The sequence below is a fragment of the Chiloscyllium plagiosum genome, chromosome 31 (assembly GCF_004010195.1).
Source record: "Chiloscyllium plagiosum isolate BGI_BamShark_2017 chromosome 31, ASM401019v2, whole genome shotgun sequence".
Classification (NCBI taxonomy): Eukaryota; Metazoa; Chordata; class Chondrichthyes; order Orectolobiformes; family Hemiscylliidae; genus Chiloscyllium; species Chiloscyllium plagiosum.
Window position 1 is genome coordinate 15053768 of NC_057740.1, and position 24567 is coordinate 15078334.

Here is a 24567-nt window from a genome sequence, read left to right on the forward strand (position 1 = left end):
GGTAAACCTTCTTTGCACCCTCTCCAAAGCCTCCGTATCTTTCCTATAATAGGTTGACCAGAACTGGACACAATATTCCAAGTGTGGTCTCACTAGGGTTTTGGAGTGCCGCAGCAAAACCTCATGGCTCTTAAACGTGATCCTCCCCCGTTAATGAAAGCCAAAACACCATATGCTTTCTTACCAACCCTATACACTTGGGTGGCAACTTTGAGGGATCTATGCACTTGAACACCAAGATCCCCCTGTTCCTCCACGCTGCCAAGAATCCTGTCTTGAATGCTATGTTCAGCATTCAAATTCAACTTTCCAAAATGCGTCACTTTGCAGTTGTCCAGGTTGAACTTTATCTGCCATTTCTCAGCCCAGCTCTGCATTCTGTCAATGTCACGCTGCAGTCTGCAATAGTCCTCGATACTATCAACGGCACCTCCAATCTTTGTGTTATTGGCAAATTTACTAACCCACCCCTCAATCTCCTCCTCCAAATCATTTATAAAAACCACAAAGAGCAGAGGCCCAAGAAGAGAGCTCTGTGGGACACCACCCACCTCTGACCTCCAGGCAGAATATTTTCCACCTACTCTCTGCCTTCTGTAAGCCAACCAATTCTGAATACAGACAGCCAAATCTCCCTGTATCCCATATCTCCTGACTTTATGAGTCTACCATGGGGAACCTTGTCAAGTGCCTTGCTGAAGTTCAGATATACCACATCCAATGTTCGACCTTCGTCGACCTGTCTTGTCACCTCCTCAAAGAATTCAGTAAGATTTGTGAGGCATGACCAGCCCCTCACAAAACCATGCTGACTGCCTTTACTCATGCTATGCTTTTCCAAATAGTCATAAATCCTATCCCTCAGAATTCTGTCCAAAACCTTGTTGACTACAGACGTAAAAGTGACTGGTCTATAATTACCAGAGATTTCCCTATTATCCTTCTTGAAAAGAGGAACAACATTTGCCTCCCTCCAATCCTCTAGTACGACTCCCGGGGAGAGTGAGGAAGCAAAGATCTTCGCCAGTGGTTGAGCAACCTCCTTTCTTGCTTCCCGGAGCAGCCTGGGATAAATCTGATCTAGCCCTGGGGACTTATCAATCTTAATGTTTGCCAAAATTTCCAGCACATCAACTTCACCAATCTTGATCTGTTCAAGCCTATTTCCCAGCTCCTCAAAGTTCTCATTCAGAACAAGGTCCCTTTCCTTAGTGAAAACTGAAGCGAAAAAACTCATTTAGGGCTTCCCCTATCTGCTCAGACTCCACGCACAAGTTCCCTCCGCTATTCCAGACTGGCCCTACCTTCTCCCTGAACATTCTCTTATTCCTCATATGTGAGTAAAATGCCTTTGGGTTCTACCTAATCCTTCTTGCCAAGCCTTTCTCGTGCCCCTTCCTGGTTCTCCTCAGTCCATTTGTGAGCTCCTTTCTAGCAAGCGTGTAATCCTTTAAAGCTGTGCTAGACCTTTGCATCCTCCACTTCACATAAGCTGCCTTCTTCCTTTTGACGAGAAGCTCCTCTGTTCTTGTCATCCAAGGCTTCTTAATCTTACCCCTTCTTGCCTGTCTCAGACAAACAAATGTATGCATCACTCATGACAACTGCTCCTTAAACAGTCTTTACATATGTCTGTTTTGCCCTTTCTGTAGAACAATTGCTCCCAATCTGTACTTCTCAACTCCTGGCCGATAGCGCCATAATTTCCTTTTCCCCAATTAAATATCTTCCTATGGTAACTGCTCCTTTCCATCCCCATAGCTATGGTAAATGTGAGACAGTCATGGTTACTGTCACCAAAGTGTTCTCCTACTGCGAGAACTGACACTTGTTCTGGCTCATTGCCAAGCAGCAAATACAAAATGGCCTCTCCCCTCATCAGCCTATCTGCTGAGTAAGGAAACCCTCCTGAATATACCTGACAAAAACGGCTCCATTCAAACCATCTGCACTAAGGAGGTTCCAGTCAATATTGGGAAATTTGAAGTCACCCTTACAACAACGCTGCTACATCTGCATTTTTCCAAACTGCTGGCCTACGAGTTCTTTGATCTCCCCGCTGCTATTAGGGGGTCTGTAGAAAATCCCAATGAGGTTGCTGCTCCTAACGTCTACCTACAGTGACTCAGTAGACAAACCTTCCTCGACAACCTTTGTTTCTGTAGCTGTCATGCGCTCTCTAATTAGCAATGCTACACCACCTCCTCTTTTTCCACCCTCCCTGTTCTTTTTAATTGTTCTAAACTCTGGAACATCTAGCAACCATTCCTGCCCCTGTGAAACCCACTTCTCTGTTATGGCCACAACATCATAGTCCCAAGTACTGATCCATGCTCTGAGTTAATCGCTCTGATTTCTGACACTCCTTTGTTAAAGCAGACACACTTTAACCAATCCCTTTGTTTCATCACATGAAAAACCTTCCCAGTGGATTCCTATATCTCATCACATGAAAAACCTTCCCAGTGGATTCCTATATCCTGTCACTGCCCCATACACAACTATTCCCCACTCAGATGTGTAGCTCTGGTTCCCACCCCCCTGCCATACTAGTTTAAACCCTCCAGAACCACATGAGCAAATCTCCCATCTAGGACATTTGTGCCCCTCCAGTTCAGGTGCAACCCATCCTTCATGTATATGTCCCACCTTCCCCAGAAGGCATCCCAATGGTCTAAATATCTGAAGCCCTCCCTCCTGCACCAGCCTCGCAGTCACGTGTTAAGCTGCACACACTGACTCTTCCTCGCCTCACTGTCTCGTTGCACCGGTAGCAAACAAGGTGTCCTTGTTATCCAGATGTTCCGGGCATGAGTGTTGGATAGGGAGATGGCGTCTCAGTGTTTGTGTTGTGATGGTACAATCTGTTAATTGAGAAAGAGGACTAACTGATAATCAAATTGACAATGACATTGTGGTGCAACATGCCTTTCATCTATGGATGGGAGGGGGGTTATTGATGGAGGAGTTACAAGGAACAAGGTAGTGATAGGTAACAGTATAGCCAGGAGACTGGAAATTGTACTCTATAGCTGTGACTAAGAATTCCATAGGTTATGTTGCCTACCCAGTACTAGGATTAAGGATATCTCCTCTGGCTGGAGACCAATGTGGAGTGGAAGGAGGCAGTTACATGTTTCAAGGCTTCACAGGAACCACCAATATATGTAGAACTAGGAATGGTGCTCTGCTGTGAGTATTTGAAGAGTTAGGTTCGAAATGAGAACACAAGGACATCAAAGGTAGTCATCTCTGGATTGTAAAAACCAAAAGAACAGCAGATGCTATAAGCCAGAAACAAAAACAGAAATTGTGGTAAAAGCTCAGCAAGTCTGGCAGCATCTGTGGAGAGAAATCAGAGTTAAAATTACATGTTGAATGACCCTTCCTCAGAACTAACGTGTTAACTCTGATTTCTCACCACAGATGCTGCCAGACCCACTGAGCTTTTCCAGCAATTTCTATTTTCATCTCTGGATTGTTACCTGCTCTATATTCCAATTGACATCAATGAAGCAGATTAGAAAATTAAATGTGTAGTTCAAAGAGTTATGTGGAAGAAGGGATTTCAATTCATGGGACATTCAGAACTAGATTAGGAAGCACAGTCAAAACAGGATATAAAGTGACAAGGAGTTTGATAATAAGGAATAATAGTCAAAATGAAGATAAAGTCTCTTTATCTGAACGTATGAAGCATTTGCAAAAATAAAATGGACGTAATAGCGACCTGCATCTTCAATTCCAATATGGAAGATTAAGTGTAGGTGATTAGTTTTTATGAAATTTTGGGTGTTGAGATATCAAAGAAGTTTTACACTGATGGAATGACAGTGGGGGACAAGGTGTGAATACTGAGTCATTGCTTCCCATTTGTTGAATAATGCTAGACTTTGAACAATCACAGCGAAGTAGGTCCCAGAGAAATATGGGACTCCGATAATAGAATTGTCTCCCCAGCAGTTGGGAGGGACTTGTTACAAGGTTTACAATCAGTCACTCAGGATAGCTTGGGAGTTGCCGACGAGGAGTTTAAAGGTTACAGGTGGTGAGTGAGGGTGTGAGAGACGTAGACATCATGTTGCATGCACAGGAGTGCTGCAGTTAGCTGTACTGGGGGAAGGCAACTGAACTATACAGATTCTATGTAGGAGGCTACAAGAGGGCTCAACAGTAGTTTGGTAGCTCTGTGTTATCAGAACTTTGGAAGAGTTTATAGGAATTGGTAAGCAGCTAAGAGTTGGAGTCAAGATTCAAGTTTAGATTAATCTGGGGGAGCTGGGAAAATTCAGAGGTCAATTAGATCTATTTGGAGGAAGGCGTGAAAGGCTCAGAATATGCCTGTAAGCATTAAGATTGCAGTACAACTGGTAGCGTGAGAGTTAAAAATCTCACAAACAATATTTGCCTGAGGCAACCCAACAGGATTGGACTCAGGGGAAATATCCAAGAGTTTGGACTGGCTTGGTGAGCTGTTGCCAGGGAGTGGTATCCATTGCTGTCAAAATTAATATCAAATTCAATTGTAATGTGCTCACTTCTTAGAAACACAGAGGCATAGAAAATTGGAGCAACACAGGCCATTCAGCCCTTCAAGCATTCTCCACCATTCAATATGATCATGACTGATTAGTCAACTTAATAGCCTGTTCCCAATTTTCTCTTATATCATAGAGTCATAGAGATGTATAGCATCAAAACAAACCCTTTAGTCAACTCGTTCATGTCGACCAGATATCCTAACCTAATCTAGTCCCATTTGCCAGCATTTGGCTCATATCCCTCTAAACCCTTCTTATTTATGTACCCATCCAGTTGCCTTTTAAATGTTGTAATTGTATCAGGCTCCACCTCTGGCAGCTCATTCCATACATACACCACCCTCTGCATGACAAAGATGCCCCTTAGGTGCCTTTCAAATCTTTCCCTCTCACCCTAAACCTATGCTCTTTAGTTTTGGACTGCGCCATTTTGGGGAAAAGATCTTGTCTATGTACTCCATCCATGCCCCTTGTGATTTTATAGACTTCTATAAAGCCACCCCTTAGCCTCCGACGCTCCAGGGAAACAGCCCCAGCCGATTCAGCCTCTCCATGTAGCTCAAACCCTCCAATCCTGGTGTCATCTATGTAAATCTTTTCTGAACCCTTTCAAGTTTCACAACATCCTTTCTACAGTAGAGAGATCAGAATTGCATGCAGTGCAATGACTATAATCAATGCACTGATCGATAAAGGCAAGCATACCAAAAGCCTTCTTCACTATCCTATCTACCTATGACTCCATTTTCAAGGAATTATGAACGTGCATTCCAAGGTCTATTTGTTTAGCAAAACTCCCCAGGATCTTATCATTAATTGTACAAGTCCTTAGTTGGGAAAAGGAATAAGTCAAACCAACAGGGCAGGCAGGAACAAAATAGCTTACTTTACAGGTAAGGCAGATGAACTCAGAAAATAGTTCAGTAAGAGTTCTGAAGAAGGGTCACTGAACACAAAATATTAACTCTGCTTTCTCTCCACACATACTTTCAGGCCTGCTGAGATTTTCTAGCAATTTCTGATTTTGGTTCTGATTTCCAGCATCTGCAGTTCTTTGTGCTTTTTTGCAATATTGCAGGTGTGGCCTCACTAAGACCCTGTATAATTCCAGGAGGACATCCCTGCTCCTGTACTCAAATTATCTCACCCTGAGGGACAACCTGCTGCACATTCTCCTCTCTCAAGTTATAACCATTCTGGGACGTCCGCTCTTTGTGATTTTTATAAATGACTTAGATGAGGAATTGGAAGGATGGGTTAGTATGTTTGCCGATGACATGAAGGTTGGTGGAGTTGTGGATAGTGTGGAGGGCTGTTGTAGGTTATAATGGGACATTGACAGGATGCAGAACTGGGCTGGTATGTGGCAGTCAGAGTTCAACCTGGAAAAATGTGAAGGTCGAATTTGAATGCAGAATACAAGGTTAACTGTAGGATTCTTGGCAGTGTGGAGGAACAGAGGGATCTTGGGATCCATGTCCATAGATCCCTCTAGGTTGCCACCCAGCTGATAGGGTTGTTAAGAAGGCGTAGGGTGTGTTGGCTTTCATTAGCAGAGGGATTGAGTTTAAGAGCTGTGAGATTACACTGCAGCCCTTTAGATCCCTGGTTAGTCCACACTTGGAATATTGTGCTCAGTTCTGGTCATCTCATTATAGGAAAGATGCAGAAGCTTTAGAGAGGGTGCAAATCGGAATATGCTTGGACTGGAGGGCATATCCTGTGAAGAAAGGTTGAGGGAGCTAGGGCTTTTCTCATTGTAGTGAAGAAGGATGAGAAGTGATTTGATAGAGGTGTACAAGATGATGAGAGGCTCAGATAGAGTGGATAGCCAGAGATATTTTCCCATGGTGGAAATGTCTATCATGAGGGGACATAATTTTAAGGTGATTGGAGGAAGTTTTAGGGGAAATGTCAGAGGTAGGTTCTTTACACAGAGAGTGGTGGGTGTGTCGAATGAACTGCCAGCAGTGAGTAGAGTCAGATACATTAGGGACATTTAAGTGACTCTTGGGTAGGCACATGGAAGATGGTACAATGTTGGGTGTGCAGGTTAGTCTGATCTTAGAGTAGGATAAAAGGTCAGCACAACATCGAGGGCCAAAGGGCTGTTCTATGTTGTATGTTCTTTATCTGCCTTCCTGTTTTTGCTACTAAAGCAGATAACCTCACATTTATCCATCTAAAACTGCAACTGCCATGCATGTGCTCATTCAATCAACTTGTCCAAATCAAACCAAAGTGTCTCTGTATCCTCCTCCCAGTTCACCTTCACAACCAGCTTTGTGTCATCTGCAAATTTGGAGATATATATTGAATAAAAAGTGCTGAAAATCACAGCAGGTCAAGCAGCATCTATGGAGAGAAGACAGTGAGCTAACTTTTTGAGTCTAGAAAGCTCTTCCTCAGAGCTGATGTGTAGTGTGGAGGAGTGAGCATTTATGCAATAGTGTGGAGGTACAGTACTAAGGAAGGAACAGTGTTGATAGCGCAGATTAAGTGATCGGAATATGAGAATGACAGAACAATGGTGTGTCCAACTGCCAAACTGGGGTAGGGGGAGGGGAAAGAGAACATGGCCAGAGAATGCAAAAAATAAAGCTAAAAGAAAGGGAGGAAAAGGGAATAAATTCACAACCTGAAGGTGTTGAACTCAACATTAAGTCCAAAAGGTTGTAAAGTGCCTAGTTTGAAGATACCCGTGTTCCTTCAAGTTGCGTTGTGACTCACTGCAGTATGCTGAGGACAGACATGTGGGCATGTGAGCAGGAGGCTGTGTTAAAATGAGCGACTACAGGAAGGTCAGAGTCGTGGTTGCACAGGGACAGGAGGTGTTGTGCAAAGCGGTCACTCCATCTGCATTTGGCTTCTCCAATGTAGACTAGGCTCCACTGGGTGCAGCCAATGCATTACAGCAGATTGCAGGATGTACAGGTGGAATGTTGGAGATATTAGATTTAGTTCACTGATCAAAATCATTCATTCATATTGTGAAAAGCTGGGGATTAAGCACTGATCCCTGCGGTACCCCATTATTCACTGCCTGCCATTCAGAAAAAGACTTGTTTATTCCTTCTCTTTGTTTCCCGTCTACCAGCCAGCTGTCTATCCATCTCAACACTCTACCCTCAAGAGAGTCTCTTACAATGAGGTAATTAATTAAACCAGCCTCATTATATAATGCTATATCCAACATCGCTTGATCCCTCATTTGTTCCACAGTGTATTATTCCAAGATACTATTGCAAAACCATTCTACAAACTCATCATAATAATGGCAAAATACTGCAGATGCTGGAAATCTGAGAACAGAAAGAATATTCAAGAAACTCAGCAGGTCTAACAGCATCGATGGAGAGAGAAACAAAATTCATTCTTTGAGTTCTTCAGAACACATCGTCTGGGCTCTCTTTGCCAATTTGATTATTTTTTTTCCAATTGTTCTTTTTTTTGTTATCATCTCCAGTTACTTCTTACTTAGTGCTCTGTCCAACATTATAACTATTGTTAGGAGACTTATAGCACCAGCATTTTCTGACATTTATTATTTATAATCTATACTCATATTGATTTTACTTCATGGTTATCTGAGGATCATGACCTGGTATTGTCTTTACATCAGTCTTTGGTTTTGAAGGCTGCTCCACTTTTGATATTGTTTCTTTTTTTTTGATGTTTTCAATACTGGAATTTTAGTTTCACAGGCATTGTCACCTTGTATCCATAGATGAAACTTAATAGAACTTGCAACAACAGACAGGATGGGGTGGGAGTGCCAGAAGAATCAGATCAGATTGTTTAAATGAAACCCATTACATGTAACAGCTCTTCAGCGTTTTAACCACGTTGGTGCCAGTGCCCCTTGAATTGAAATCTTTTTTTTCCTGAAATTACTCTTTAATCAATGAATTTTAATTTCCACTATTTCCGAGTAAGGATGTTGAAAGGGAAGTTGAAAGGTGGCAATGCTCCCTTGTTGTTCCAGGTGTTACGGGTTTGGCAAGTACCATCGAGGCAGCTTTGGTGAGTTGCTATGGGGCATCTAACAGCAAAACCAAACTGTAGACATGTTGCATCAGTGGTGAATGAAGTGAATATTTAAAGTAGTGGTTTAAGTGACTAAAATCTTCAAAATATATTTTGAGATTCAGTAAATAATACCTGGTGTTCGATAACATGTATTTAATGAATCTCTGGAAGTGTACTGCACATTGATCAGGTCATGAATGACAAGAAATGAATCCATGTTTTATCTGAGATTTTTTACCATGACTATGGGTGCTGCATTCTGGACAGTTCTTTATGGCATAAGTTCAATTGTTTTAAAATGCCCCATGACTGTCCAACAGAAGGCCCTCAATCTTGATGGCAGAGCGATTTGTAAGAATTATTTGCAGTTTTCACTGATCCCTAATATTTCAAAAATAGAAAATTCTGGGAAACACAACCAGCCAGAAACAAATCTACATCTGTACAATAAATTTATCATAAGCAATTTCTGAATGCACTTCATATTATATAAATCAAAGAGCAGATCAAAGTTCCAGTGATATACTTTATTGATGCAATCACTGAAATGCTAAATATATCTTGTTTCTATAATTTGTATTAAATGTCTAACTTGATTAACATCAATTATGGAACAAATTTCAATTTAACTGTATTTGATGTTTATAAAGTGAATGCTCCACACTATCTCCCTATATTCCCTGATGAGATTAAATGCACTATGATCCATTGTCTTATCAACCATTTATGGAATGCTTTTCAATATAGCAAAACATTCAAAGTAATTATTGGCACAGATCAACAACAATGTATACTTGTATAGTGCCTTTAACAAAATAAAATGTCCCAAGGCTCTACATGTGATAATAATAAAATAAAATTTGATACTGAAACAAATAAGGAGATATTGAGTCAGATGATCAAATGCTTGGTCAAAGAGGTAGAATTTAAGGACAGTTGTAAAGGAGGAAAGTGAATAGAGAGATATAGTGCTGTAGGGAGGATATTCCAAAATGTGTAGCTGAAGTGACTGAAATCGCAGCCACTAATTGACCATTTGTGATGAGGAATTCACAAGTGACCAGAATCAGACTAGCGCTGAGATCTCAAAAGGTTTTGGGGCTGGAGGAGGAGATTACAGAGCTGGGAGAGGGGTTAAGGGGAGACTTAAAAACAAAAAGGCAAGTTTAAGATATTTCAATGTGGTGAAACTCAGACATGGCGTAAGAGTAGAAAATAAGAGTAGGTGAAAACTTCAATTTTGAGCAGGATGTCTAAATATGATCATATTATTAAGATAATGACAGGATTAAACAATTGAAAATGTTCTTGATATTCAAGTTCTAACCATTAACAATGAAACTCAAAAAACTCTTCGATGAGTCTTACATATATTCAGTTGAAAGTTGACTCATGGTCACATTTCTGGCTACAGTGATTTTTTTAAATCACTCATAGGATGTGGGTGCCACTGGCTGGGCCAGCATTTATTCCCCATCCCTAGTTGCCCTCAGGAAGTTAGTGGTGACCTGCCTTCGTGAACTGCTACAGTCCACAAATGGTAGATAGACCCACAATGCTCTTAGAGAGGGAATTCTAAGATTTTGACCCAGTAACACTGAAGGAATGGTGATATATTTCCAAATCAAGATGGTCAGTAACTGGAGAGGAATTTGTCAGTGATGATTTTGCCCTGTATCAGCTGTCCTTGTCCTTTTAGATGGAAGTGGTCTTGAGCTTTGAATAAGAATCTTTGGTGAGTTTCAGTCGTGCATCTTGTCAATGGTACACACCTGCTGCTACTGAATGTCAATGGTGGAGGGAATTAATGTTTGTGGATGTGGTATCAATCCAATGGGCTGCTTTGTCCTGGATGGTGCCAAGCTTCTGGAGTATTGTTGGAGCTCCACCCATCCAGGCAAGTGGGGAGCATTCCATCACACTCCTGACTTGTGCCTTGTAGACGGGAGACAGACTATGGGGTGTCAGGAGGTGCATTCCTTGCTGTAGTATACCTAGCCTCTGACCTGCTTTTGTAGCAAGTTCAATTCAACTTTCTGTTCAATGGTAACCCCCAAAAAGTGGGAATTCAGTAATAGTACTACCACTGAATGTCAAGGGATGGTAGTGAGATTGCCTCTTATGTGAATGTCATCACCTGGTACATGTTATTTGATTTAGATTACATTTAGATTACATTAGATTTAGATTACATTACATGTGGAAACAGGCCCTTCGGCCCAACAAGTCCACACCGACCCGCCGAAGCGAAACCCACCCATACCCCTACATTTACCCCTTACCTAACACTACGGGCAATTTAGCATGGCCAATTCACCTGACCCTGCACATCTTTGGACTGTGGGAGGAAACCGGAGGACCCGGAGGAAACCCACGCAGACACGGGGAGAACATGCAAACTCCACACAGTCAGTCGCCTGAGGCGGGAACTGAACCCGGGTCTCAGGCGCTGTGAGGCAGCAGTGCTAACCACTGTGCCACCGTGCCGCCCATTTGCCACATGTCAGCCTAAGACTGAATACTGCCCAGATCTTGTTGCATTTGAACATGGATTGATTCAATATCTGAGGAGTCGGAAATGGTGCTGAATATTATGCAATCATGTGTGAACATCCCCATCTCTGACCTTCTGATGAGAGGAAGGCAATTGATGAAGCAGCTGAAGGTGGTTGAGACTAGGACTCAACCCTAAGGATCTCCTACAGAGATGTCCTGGAGCTGAGTTGACAGACCATCAACAAATGATGAGATGGATAATCAAAAATAGCAGTTCAAAGGTGAAATCAGATGGCTTTGGAAATATTTGGCTTAGTGTGTCTGTGCCTGTATGTGTGCTGTGTATGTGTGTATAGTACCTATACATAGCCACATGTACATGTATAGGAACTAGGAGTAGGAGTAGGCCATCTGGCTCTTCGAGCCTGCTCTGCTATTCAATAAGATCGTTTTGTGGTCTCAGATCCACTTCCCTATGTCTCACTGCATCCCTTAATTCCTTTATTGTTCAAAAAAATCTATCTTAGCTTTAAAAACGTTTACTGAAGTAGCGTCAACTACTTCCCTGAGCAAGGAATTTCATAGATTCACAGCCCTCTGGGTGAAGATGTTCTTTCTCAATTCAGTCCTAAATCTGCTCCCTCTAATCTTGAGACTATGCCCCTATGTCCTTGTTTCATCTGCCAGTGGAAACATCCTCTCTATTTCTATCTATTCCCTTCATAATTATATATGTTTCTTTAAGATCCCCCCTCATTCTTCTAAATTCCAATGAATATAATCCCAGTCTACTCAGTCTCTCCTCATAAGCCAACCTGCTCAACTCTGGATTCAACCTAGTGAACCTCCTCTGCACCCCCTCCAGTGCCAGTACATCCTTTCTCAAGTAAGGAGACACAAGCTGCACACAGTACTCCAGGTGTGGCCTCACCAGCACCATGTACAGCTGCAACATAACCTCCCCGCTTTTAAACTCAATCCCTTTAGCAATGAAGGACAAAATTCTATTTGCCTTCCTGCCTACTTGTTGTACCTGCAGACCAATCTGTTGCAATTCCTGCACAAGGATACCCAGGTCCCTCTGCATTGCAGCATGCTGCAACTTTTTACCATTCAAGTAATAATCCTTTTTACTGTTATTCGTACCAAAATGGATGACCTCACCTTTATTAAAATTGTATTCCATCTGCCACACCTTTGCACACTCATTCAAAATATCAATACTCCTCTGCAAAGTTTCACAGTCCTCTGCACACTTTGCTCTGCCACTCATCTTAGTGTCATCTGCAAAATGTGACACACTACATGTGGTCTCCAACTCCAAATCATCTATATAAATTGTAAATAATTGTGGCCCCAACACTGATCCCTGAGGGACACCACTAGTCTCTGATTGCCAGCCAGAATAGCACTCATTTATCCCATTCTTTGTTTCCTGTTAGTCAACCAATCCTCTATCCACGTTAATACTTTACCCATAACACCATGCATCCTTATCTTATGCAGCAGCCTCATGTGTGGCACCTTGTCGAAGGCCTTTTGGAAATCTAGGTACACCACATCCACTGGGTCCCCATTGTCCACCTTGCTCGTAATGTCTTGACAGAATTCCAAAAGATTTGTTCAGCATGGTCTATCTTTCATGAACCCATGCTGCATCTGCACAAAGGGACAATTTCTATCTATCTTGCTATTTCTTTCTTGATAATAGACTCGAGCATCTCCCCCATTACAGAGGTTAAGGTAACCGGTCTATAATTCCCCATCTTTTGTCTACCCTCCTTTTTAAAGAGTGGCGTCACATTTGCTGTTTTCCAATCTGCTGGGACTGCCCCAGAGTCCAGTGAATTTTGGAAAATTACAATCCACGCACTTGCTATTTCTCTTGCCATCTCTTTTAGTAACCTGGAATGCAATCCACCAGGGGCAGGGACTTGACTATCCTTAGCTCCATTAGCTTGCCTAACACTTTACCTCTTCTGTAATAACGATTGTTTCCAGGTTTTCACCTACCTTTGTCTCTTTGTCAATTACTGCCATGTTATTAGTGTCCTCCACTGTGAAGACCGATACAAAGTACCTATTCAATACCTCAGCCATTTCATCATATCCTGTAACTAACTGCCCCTCCTCATCCTGTAAAGGACCAATGTTCACTTTAGTCATTCTTTATCGTTTTATATATTTATTGAAACTTTTGCTATCTGTCTTTAAATTCTATGCTAGTTTTTCTCATGTTCTATCTTACTTTTCTTTATAGCTCTTTTTGAAGCTTTCTGTTGACCTTTAGAGTTTTCCCAATCTTCTTGTTTCATGCATTTTTTGGCCACTTTGTATGCCTTCTCTTTCAATTTGATAGGCACCCTTATTTCCTTAGACACCCCACGGCAGATTGCCCCCTTTCTTACAGTCCTTCCTTTTCTTTGGACTAAAGTTTTGCTGAGCACTTTGAAAAATTGTTTTGAAAATCTTCCACTGCTCGTCAACTATCTCAACATAAAGTCTTTGTTTCCAGCCTACTTTAGCCAAGTCCTCCCTCATTCTATTGTAGTCTCCCTTGTTTAAGCATAGGACTCTGGTATTGGATTTTATCTTCACACTCTCCATCTGTATGCGAAATTCAAACACACCATGATCGCTCCTTCCTAGAGGGTCCCTAACTATGAGGTCATTCACAGGACCAGATCTAAGATAGCTTGCTCTCTCGTCAGTTCCATTACATGCTGTCCAAGAAAACTATCGTGGATACACTCAATGAACTCCTCCTCAAGGCTACCCTGACCAAGTTGGTTTGACCGATTGACATGTAGTTTAAAATCCCCCATGATAATTGCCGTACCAGTTTTACAGGCGTTAGTTATTGCTTTGTTTATTGCCCACCCCAATGTGAGGTTGTTATTTGGTGGCCTATAGACTATGCCTATCAGTGACTTTTTCTTCTTAGAATTTCAAATTTCCACCCAAATAGATTCAACCTAATTCTCCTACAGAACTTATATCATCTCTCAGCACCGCTCTGATATTGAATATCACATCACCTCCCTTACCTTTTTGTCTGACCTTCCGGATAGTCTGACACCCCTGGATATTTAATTCCCAGTCATGACCATCCTGTAACCATGGCTCCATAATGGCTAGTAAATCATATTCATTCGCAATGATTTGTGCCGTTAATCAACCCTGTTACGAATGCTGCAAAATTTCAGGCAAAGTGCCCTAATGCTAGTTTTCTTACCCTCATGATTTCCAACATCTCTAATGTCTCCTGAGTTATCCTTCCTTTTCACTTCTTTCACAGTCTGCCTTGTAGTTAAACCCTCCTGCACATGCTAACCTATTGCTTACCTTTTTATTTACCACCATACCTCCTGTCATTTATATGTGATAACTGGATAACCTTTGGGTGTGATGTCCTTCACAATTGAATAACTTGTCCATCAAGTATAACCCACAAAGAATGGCCACTTGGGCAGGTTTCTAGAGGCAGCTGATGCCTGTGTATAAACATATCCCAAGAGTTAGTGCTCTCAAGAGAGAAGGAGAGAAAATGGTTTAAAAACCCACAGTTTTACAACATACTCAAGGACACTCCTTTAAAGTTAATTTACAGTCGCTAAATGATTCAAAATTACCCCTGGCACTTGAAAATCTAGTTTAAGATTGGCTGCTTTATATATTCACAGTACATCAAGATTGGAACAGCTGGCATTGATAGTTCATGGGCTTACTAGGAGTCATTAGATAATTGTAAACTCAATGACTTTATAAACAATAATTACTGACTATCCTTTGCATGACAAGCAGCAACTTTCAGGCTCTTGAATTTTATTCTTCAGACACAGATAGTCCCAAAAGAATTTCAATAAAACTCTTCAAATACATGATGCATTATCTATTAAAAAGGAAAAATGGATTTCATTTTTTTCTTAACAATTCCAGTACTGCTTGGTGCTGCTATGTTTCCCTGAAAAGGTGTATTAAAGCTACTGGGTCCTTAATATTTAATCAAAGTAAAGTAATTTCTAATTTATAAAAGCTAAAGATTGCAGATTTGTCTTATTACTCTTTAGAAATATCCAGGAACCTCCTCGGAGGTTGCCACTACCATAACCAATCCTAGATGAGGCGTAAACTCAATCTAAGCACATAAACAAAGTTTCCAAAACAGTATCTGGTAAAATTATACTAGTAGAAATAGAGCAGCTCTGAGGAAATTAGTACATGGTTTTATATAATGTTAAATCCTTTCTCATCATGTTTTGTTTTGTCTCCCTACCACCCTGTTCCTGAAAAGAAATGGATGAAAATGATACCAAAATTGACCTTCATAAGACTATTGAATTATTTAATGGGCTTATATTGGAAGACCTCACATTGTATAAATATCCAGGTGGATATTGTGCATACAATGAAGTTCAAACTCCCAATATGTGAAACATTAAATTGTGGCAATTTTGCTATAAAGATCACTTTGATTTACAGGTCTTCTAAAGTGGATCAGCATTCAGTCAGACTTTGGTATCCTTTACAATAACTCTGCAAAATCATTAGTCAGCCCTGGTGTTCAGCAAAACTTGGAACTGTCTGCTATTTAGCTATAACTAATATAGAGTTTTAAGTTACACAAATGTTCAACACACTGCCTGAAAATATAAAGCTTAACAAAGTTAGTGGCTCATTGCCAGAGACCAGGGTTCAATTCCAGTCTCAGTCTATGTGCTCCAGTTCCTTCCCACGGTCCAAAGATGTACGGGTTTTGCCCATAGTGCCCAGGGATATGTAGGTTATGTAGATTAGCCAAGGGAAATATGGGGTAAAGGGGTGAGATGGTTTTCAAAGAGTCTGTATGGACTTGTTGGGCTGAATGGCCTATTTCCACATTGTAGGGATTCTATTTTAATTCTATAAACTGTCAATGCTCTATTGAGTCAAAATCTGTCCAAGACTTGAGTATTGCTCTTCAATGTGTAGAGATTTCCTCTAGTATCACATCCATATTCCAGGATTGGACACAATGAAAATCGATATCATCTTTCCCTCATCTCCAGTCTCCAAACTGCTGACAATAATAATCATTTTTGTCTCTCTGTAGTTTCTCATTGCTTCTTCTAGCATATCATCTTTTGATACTTCTGTGGGTTAAGTAAGATCTATTTATACAGCAGCTGAGTTTCAAAAAGGGTTCTCAAACTGTTTCAGAGACAAGCAATATGCAATAAAGCAAAATTAATGGACATAACTGAAGGAAAAATTAACCAGTGAGGCTTAGTACTTTCCCAACTCAAGAGGTGAATATTATCTATTGAACCAAGCAGACATTTAAAAAACGTATTAACTCAAGTACTTCAACTTTGTAAAGCAGGGCTTTTAGCATGAATGCAGAACTCTGCATCACCCAAACCCTGTACAAGGAGAAACAACAGAAATCACAACAGCAACACTGACAGATGTTGGGAGAACCCCTCCAGAGCAGAGTCATTTTTGAGCAATTAATTCTCTTTGCTTTAATTCCACGAAGAGGGTAATAATGGATCATGCAATTGCAAGTGATTTCTGTTGGATTCTGGGTGCTCATTTGTTAACGTCACCGTCAAGTTTAAGAGAGACCTAAACAGACCAGTAAAGCTCTCAGATTCTATCCCTGGGCTCTTGCTGAGGGGGCCACTGCAATCGGCCTTCCCTCCTAGATTAGAGTGAAGAGATGTAGGCTGTGGTTCCAACTCTTACCCACAGTACAGCGATCCATGCTGGAAAACAAAGTGTTGTAGATGGGTGAGGAAATGATTGGGTGATCTCACTGACTCTCACTGTTGAGACTGATGTATGAAGAATGGTCACTTGAGCGAGGAACTAACTAGAGAGATGTGGCTGCATCAGCAACTTTAGGGAGAATATGGGAGGGAAACAAATAATAAAATGCATTATTCATCTGCTCCACAAAGATTGGAGTAAACAAGGCATTCAATAAATTATGAGGGTTGCAGTAGTTTTGGAATTAGTCATGAATATCAAGCAATTTCATATAAATAGCGAATCACTAATATCCCTTGGGCTAGAGAGTAAAAGGAAAGCAGATTATTTGACACTGAGATCTGTATTCTGCACAGGGATGTCAAGGAGTTTGTCTCATGTAACCTTGGTAATGCACACTGACAAGGGATAGCAATGGCAATTCTCCTCGAGATAAAGTGAAATAGGTTTGTCAAGGGTTTCTGTTCAGCCATTTGTGCAAGCCAATCATTTACCTGTTGCATTTCTGTGATAATATTGTGGCAATCACTTGTATGAAACATCTCATAAATTATTGATACATGTTATTAAAAATTTGAATTAGAAAGCTGTTGAGAGTGGTTGAATGCAAGAATCCAATCTCAATGTTAAATTCCTAAACAGTGAAGAAACCTTTGCATCCGGCCTCTATCTTTATCCAGAACTGTCTGCCCTCTGATAAACTCGACTCACTCTCTAATGGTCCACTAGAATAGTGTTGTTCAATGTGTCAGTCACCTGTCATATGACTAACAGTGTAATGCGATGTGCATACTAAACATAACAAAGCAGGAAATAAAAAACGAAAGAATTATGGATGCTGTAGATCAGAAACAAAAACTAGAAATTGCTGAAAAAGCTCAGCAGGTTTGGCAACATCTGTGGAGAGAAATCAGTGTTAACGTTTTGGGTCAACCGAAACATTAACTCTGATTTCTCTCCATAGATGCTGCCAGACCTAATGAGCTTTTACAGCAATTTTTGTTTTTTCAGCAAAGTACTGTCTGAATCAACATTGCGGGATCTGTCATCTGCCCTTCTGGGTCTTGTTTTTATTCTTTGGCTGTCTCATTTGGTGAGTGTGATCTAATAAAGCAGAAAGAGACCTGGAGCACCCAATGCTACAGTAAAAGCTTCTAAAGTCGCATAAAAACTGAAATGTGTAGCTGAAGGGAAGTGCTCTATCACCACCTCAGGTGCTCGAAATCTGTGACATGAATGTTGTGTAGCTGTGAATGAGATTCAAATGGGCCTGAAAACACAACCCTTGAGCAACAGAGCATAATGACTACAGAGCGACCAATTTCTTCAGTGATAGGGGGAAAAGTGTGTGAGGTCCACTCTGTGTGGACAGACTGAGCCATAGGAGAGATGAGTTCAAGTGAACCAAGTGAAACAGAAGACCAGTCTGATCCAGCACGGCGAAAACAAGCTCAAATGTACAAGTTCCATATTGGAACACCAGAGAAATGCTCAAAGTCTTGTTCATGTTTGGAATTAAAGATTCCAAGATGGCTCTGTTGAGGGACTGGTCGAACAGTGACAAAATTTGTCATGTGGCTGAAAGATTAAGTGAGCAACTCACAGTTATCAGTGAGTTGAAATGACAGAATAAGACTGATATTTAAAGCAAAGGAAACACAAGGCACAATGGACGCAAGCTTTGGGTTAATAACAAAGAGCTCTTAAAAAGCTCATGAGTGTGAAACAAAAACACACATTGCACATGAGACAGCTTTGTCCAGATTTTGGAAAGTCTGCAGCAAGAGAGGAAAGAATGACCATTTTACAGTGAAACTGCCTTTGAAAAAAATGCCTGTGCATATAGAGACCACTAGGGCAATAAATGCAGAAGCAATAACAGCAAGTATCTCTGACATGAATAATGCCAATTCTATTAGAATCATAGAATCCCTACAGTGTGGAAGCAGGCTATTTGGCCCATTGAGTCCATGCTGACCATCCAAACATCATACCATCTAGACCCATCTGCTCTACTCTATCCCTGTAAGTCTGCATTTCCAATAACTAATCCACCTAGCCTGCACTCCCCTGGACACTGTAGGCAACTTAGATTAGATTACTGACAGTGTGGAAACAGGCCCTTCAGCCCAACAAGTCCACACTGACTGTCCAAAGAGCAACCCACCCAGTCCCATTCCCCTACATTTACCCCTAACAAATACACCTAGTACTACAGGCAATTTAGCACAGCTAACTCACCTAACCTGCACATCTTTGGACTGTGGGAGGAAACCGGACCACCCAGAAGAAACCCACGCAGACACGGGGAGAATGTGCAAACTCACACAGACAGTTGCCCGAGGCGGAATTGAACCTGGGTCCCTAACACTGTGAGACAGCAGTGCTAACCACTGAGCCACTGTGCCACCCATGACCAATCTACTTAGCCTGCACATCTTTGGACTGTGGGACGAAACTGGGTAGACAAGGGAAGAATGTGCAAATATTATGTGAATATATATCCTGTACAACTAATTGCTTATCTGTTTACTCTTATCCCATTTACACTTAACTTATGTCTTTTACTCAAAAAGCATTATTAATCAGCTCAGTGGCTAGCACAGATATCTCATTACGCCAAGGTTTGATTCCCACCTTGGATGACTGTGTGGAGTTTGAACATTCTCCCCGTGTCTATCTGGGTTTCCTCTGGGTGCTCCGGATTCCTCCCACAGTCCAAAGATGTGCAGGTTAGGGTGAATTGGCCATTGTAAATTGCCCATAGTGTTCAGGAATGTGTAGGTTTGGTGCATTAGTCTGGGGTAAAAATGTAGAGGAATGGGTCTGGGTGAGTCACTCTTCGGAGGGTTGATGTGGACTTGTTGGGCCGAAGGGCTTGTTTGCAGAGTGGCAGGATTCTACTCTATTCTAATCAGACATCATCTTTACTTCTAAACCTGGTCACCCTCGACCGTGGTGTATCAGCTTCTCCTGTTGGTTGTCTCTTGGGGAGTTTGGAGCAGCTTCAGTTTGAGTGATGATTGTTACTTCCGTACAACCTTCACTTGCTCCAGAGCTTGGTTCAATAGTGCAAGCAGTATCAATCCTTCCAGATATTTTCTACGGCCACACATTGTTTTTCCTAATCTTCATTTCTGTAAATTGTCCAGTCCGTGATGCACAAAATGCAATCCTGAGACTATTATTCCTTTTGTGTAACTCCTTGAATGGCTGTCTCCTTGCACTGTAAAATTCTGATGCCATGCTGGTCATCAAAGTTGACCTTTTTTTTAGGACTCCTGTACAAAAAAATCCTGCCTGAAACATGAAACCATTTTTCCGTCAGATACGAATTGGCCTGGTTTTCGAGAAATGTGTTTTTGTCAGATTTCTGGTATTAGTGAAAATTCCTGTCTCTAAATTGTCCCCTGACAGCAAATGTAAAGAGAATATGGTCTTGTGATTTAAGCATAGATTGTGATATGATCTGTTTTAGTTACTTTACAATATCGTTTACTTCAATTTCTATTCTTCTCTTTGATCTTTTATATTGTCACTGACGGTAGATTCTAGGTTCTATTGTGTTTCATCTTTTTTTTACAAATTAACATGGAATGTGGGCGTCGCTGGCCAGCATTTATTGCCCATCCCTAATCACTCTTAAGGTGTTGGTGAGCTGCTTCCTTAAAATGATAGACTCAATAGTTTGATTAACATGATTGGAGTATGTTATATTTAAACTGAGGCCAAGTATATGATGTATGAATTAGGAGCAGAAGTAGGCCATTCATCCCTTCAAACCAGTTCTGCACATGGAAGATATAGAATAGAACATAGAACATTACAGCGCAGTACAGGCCCTTTGGCCTTCGATATTGCGTCGACCTGTGGAACCAATCTGAAGCCCATCTAATCTACACTATTCTATTCTTGCCCATTTGCCTATCCAATGACCATTTAAAACCAAATCCTTCTGATAATGCGGTGACCAGAACTTATGCAATACTCCAAATGTGGCCACACCAGAGTTTTGTACTGCTGCAGCATGATCTCATGGTTCCGAAACTCAATCCCTCTACCAATAAAATTAACACACCATAGGCCTTCTTAACAACCCAATCGACCTGGGTGGCAACTCTCAAGGATCTATGCACATGGACACTGAGATTTGTCTGCTCATCGACACTACCAAGAATCTTACCATTAGCCCAGTACTCTGCATTCCAGTTACTCCTTCCAAAGTGAATTGCTTTTCTGCAGTAAACTCCATTTGCCACCTCTCAGCCCAGCTCTGCAGCTTATCTATGTCCCTCTGTAACCTACAACATCCTTCGTCACTATCCACAACTCTACCGACCTTAGTGTCATCCGCAAATCTACTAACCCATCCTTCTATACCCTCATCCAGTCATTTATAAAAATGCAACAGTGGACCCAAAACAGATCCTTGCGGTACCCCACTAGTAACTGAACGTTAGGATGAATATTTCCCATCAACTACCACTCTCTGTCTTCTTTCAGCTAGCCAATTTCTGATCCAAACCGCTAAATCCCATGCCTCCGTATTTTGTACAATAGCCTACTGTGGGGAACCTTATCAAACGCCTTACTGAAATCCATATACACCACATCAACTGCTTTACCCTCATCCACCTGTTTGGTCACCTTCTCAAAGAACTCAATAAGGTTTGTGAGGCATGACCCACCCTTCACAAAACCATGTTGACTATCCCTAATCAACTTATTCCTTTCTAGATTATTATAAATCCTATCTCTTATAACCCTTTCCAACATTTTACCCACACTGAAATAAGGTTCACTGGTCTATAGCTTCCAGGTTGTCTCTACTTCCTTTCTTGAACAAGGGGACAACATTTGCTATCCTCCAGTCTTCTGGCACTATTCCTGCAGACAATGATGTCATACGATCAAAGCCAAAGGCTCGGCAATCTCCTCCCTGGCTTCCCAGAGAATTCTAGGATAAATCCCAAGGGGCCCAGGGGACTTATCTATTTTTACACTTTGCAGAATTTCTAACACTTCCTCTTTATGCATCTCAATCCCATCTAGTCTAGTAGCATGTATCTCAGTATTCTCCTTGACCACATTGTCATTTTCTAATGTGAACGCTGACGAAAAGTATTCATTTAGCACTTCCCCTATCTCCTCTGACTCCATGCACAACTTCCCACTACTATGCTTGATTGGCCTAATCTTACTCTGGTCATTCTTTTATTCCTGATATACCAATAAAAAGCCTTAGGGTTTTCCTTAATCCTATCTGCCAATGACTTCTCATGTTCCTTCCTGGTTCTTCTTAGCTCTTTCTTTAGGTCTTTCCTGGCTAACTTGTAATTCTCAAATACAATAACTGAGTCATCACATCTCATCCTAACATAAGCCTTCTTCTTCCTCTTCACAAGAGATTCAATTTCCTTAGTAAATTACGGATTCAGTGCTTGACAACTTCCTCCCTGCCTGACCGGTACATACTTATCAAGGACCCACAGTAACTGGTCCTTGAGTCAGCTCCACATTTCAAGTGTGCCCATCCCCTGCAGTTTCCTTCCCCATCCTATGTATCCTAAATCTTGCCTATTGGCATTGTAATTGCTTTTCCCTGGCTATAACTTTTGCCCTGAGTTATAAACCTATCCCTTTCCATCACTATCACCAAAGTACTCACCTACCTCCAAATCTAACACCTGGCTGAGTTCATTACCCAGTACCAAATCTAATGTGGTATTGTCCCTTGTTGGCCTGTCTACATACTGTATCAGGAAACCATCTTACACACATTGGACAAAAACTGACCCATCTAAAGTACTTGAACTATTGCATTCCCAGTCAATATTTGGAAAGTTAAAGATCCCCCATAACAACTACCCTGTTACTCTCACTCCTATTGAGGATCATCTTAGCTATCCTATCCTCTACATCTCTGGAACTATTTGGACGCCTCTAGAAAACTCCCAACGGAGTAACTTCTTTCCTGTTTCTAATCACAGGATACTACCCATACTACCTCAGTAGACAAGTCCTCAAACATCTTTTCTGCAACTGTAATATTGCCCTTGACTAACAGTGCCACCCCCAACCCGTTTTTACCATTTTCTGTGTTCTTACTGAAAAACATCTAAATCCCGGAACTTGCAATAACCATTCCTGCCCCTGCTCTATCCATGCCTCTGAAAATGGCCACAACATCGAAATCTCAGGTACCAACCCATGCTGCCAGTTCACCCACCTTATTCCAGATGCTCCTGACATTGAAGTAGACACACTTCAAACCAACTTCTTGCCTGCTGGTGCCTTCTTGCGATCTTGAAATCTTAGTTCTGACTTCACTACTCTCATCCTCCTGTATACTCAAACTACAATTTCGTTTCCAATCCCCCTGCTAAATTAGTTTAAACCCACCCAAAGAGCATTAGCAAATCTTCCCCCCAGCATATTGGTACCCCTCTGGTTCAGGTGAAGACCATCCTGCTTGTAGAGGTCCAACCTAGCCCAGAAAGAGCCCCAATTATCCAGAAATCCAAAATCCTCCCTCCTGCACCATCCTTCTAGCCATGTGTTCAACTCCTCTCTCCCTATTCCTCGCCTCACTAGCACGTGGCATGGGCAACAAGCCAGAGATAACAACTCTGTTCGTCCTAGCTCTAAGCTTTCATTCTAGCTCCCTGAATTTCTGCCTTAAATCCCCATCTCTCTTCCGACCTATGTCGTTGGTGCCTATGTGGACCACGACATGGGGCTGCTCCCCCTCCCCCTCAAGGATCCTGAAAACACGATCAGAGACATCACAAAGCCTGGCACCTGGGAGGCAGCACACCAACCATGAGTCATTCCTACAGAACCTCCTATCTGTCTCCACCATCTATGGAGTCCTCAATAACTAATGCTCTGCTTCTCTTCCCCCGTCCCTTCTGAGCAACAGCTTACCCCTGGTAGGTTGTCCCCCCTAACTGTTTCCAAAACAGTATACTTATTGTTGAGGGGAGCAGCCACATGGATCCCTGCACTGCCTGCCGGTTCCCTTTCCTGACAGTAACCCAACTAACTTCTTTTACCTGAGGCGTGATTACCTCCCTGTAACTCTTCTCGATAACCCCTCCTGCCTCCCAAATGATCTGAAGTTCCTTCAGTTCCCTAACGTGGATTTTGAGGAGCTGGAGTTGGGTGCACTTCCCACAGATGCAGTCAGCAGGGACACTACTGGTGACCCTTAGCTCACACATTCTGCAGGTGGAATATTCAACTGCCCTAACCTCCATTCCCACTATTCCAAATTCCCAACAAGACTACTGAAGACTTAAAACAATAAAAAAACTAGTAGGGAATGGAGGGAAATAGATGGTGACATCTTGAAAAATGTCCATATTACAGAGGAGGAAGTGCTGGATGTCTTGAAACTCATAAAAGTGGATAAATCCCCAAGGTCTGATCAGGTGTACCCCAGAACTCTGTGGGAAGCTAGAGGAGTGATTGCTGGGCCCCTTGCTGAGGTATTTGTATCATCGATAGTCACAAGTGAGGTGCCGGAAGACTGGAGGTTGGCAAACATGGTGCCACTGTTTAAGAAGGGTGGTAAGGACAAGCCAGGGAACTATAGACCAGTGAGCCTGACGTCAGTGGTGGGCAAGTTGATGGAGGGAATCCTGAGGAACAGGATGTACATATATTTGGAAAGGCAAGGTCTGATAAGGGATAGTCAACATGGCTTTGTGCATGGGACATCATGTCTCACAAACTTGATTGAGTTTTT

The 24567-nt window shown here is 41.8% G+C and overlaps 1 long non-coding RNA gene across 1 annotated transcript in view; it reads right to left on the reverse strand.

The window, feature by feature from the left end:
* Positions 1-2756: 2756 nt before the first annotated feature.
* The window catches only part of LOC122565123, a 29992-nt gene continuing 8181 nt past the window's right edge, over positions 2757-24567 (reverse strand). The window contains exon 3 of the long non-coding RNA XR_006316092.1: positions 2757-2864. This is a non-coding gene — a long non-coding RNA (uncharacterized LOC122565123). The remainder of the gene's footprint in view (positions 2865-24567) is intronic.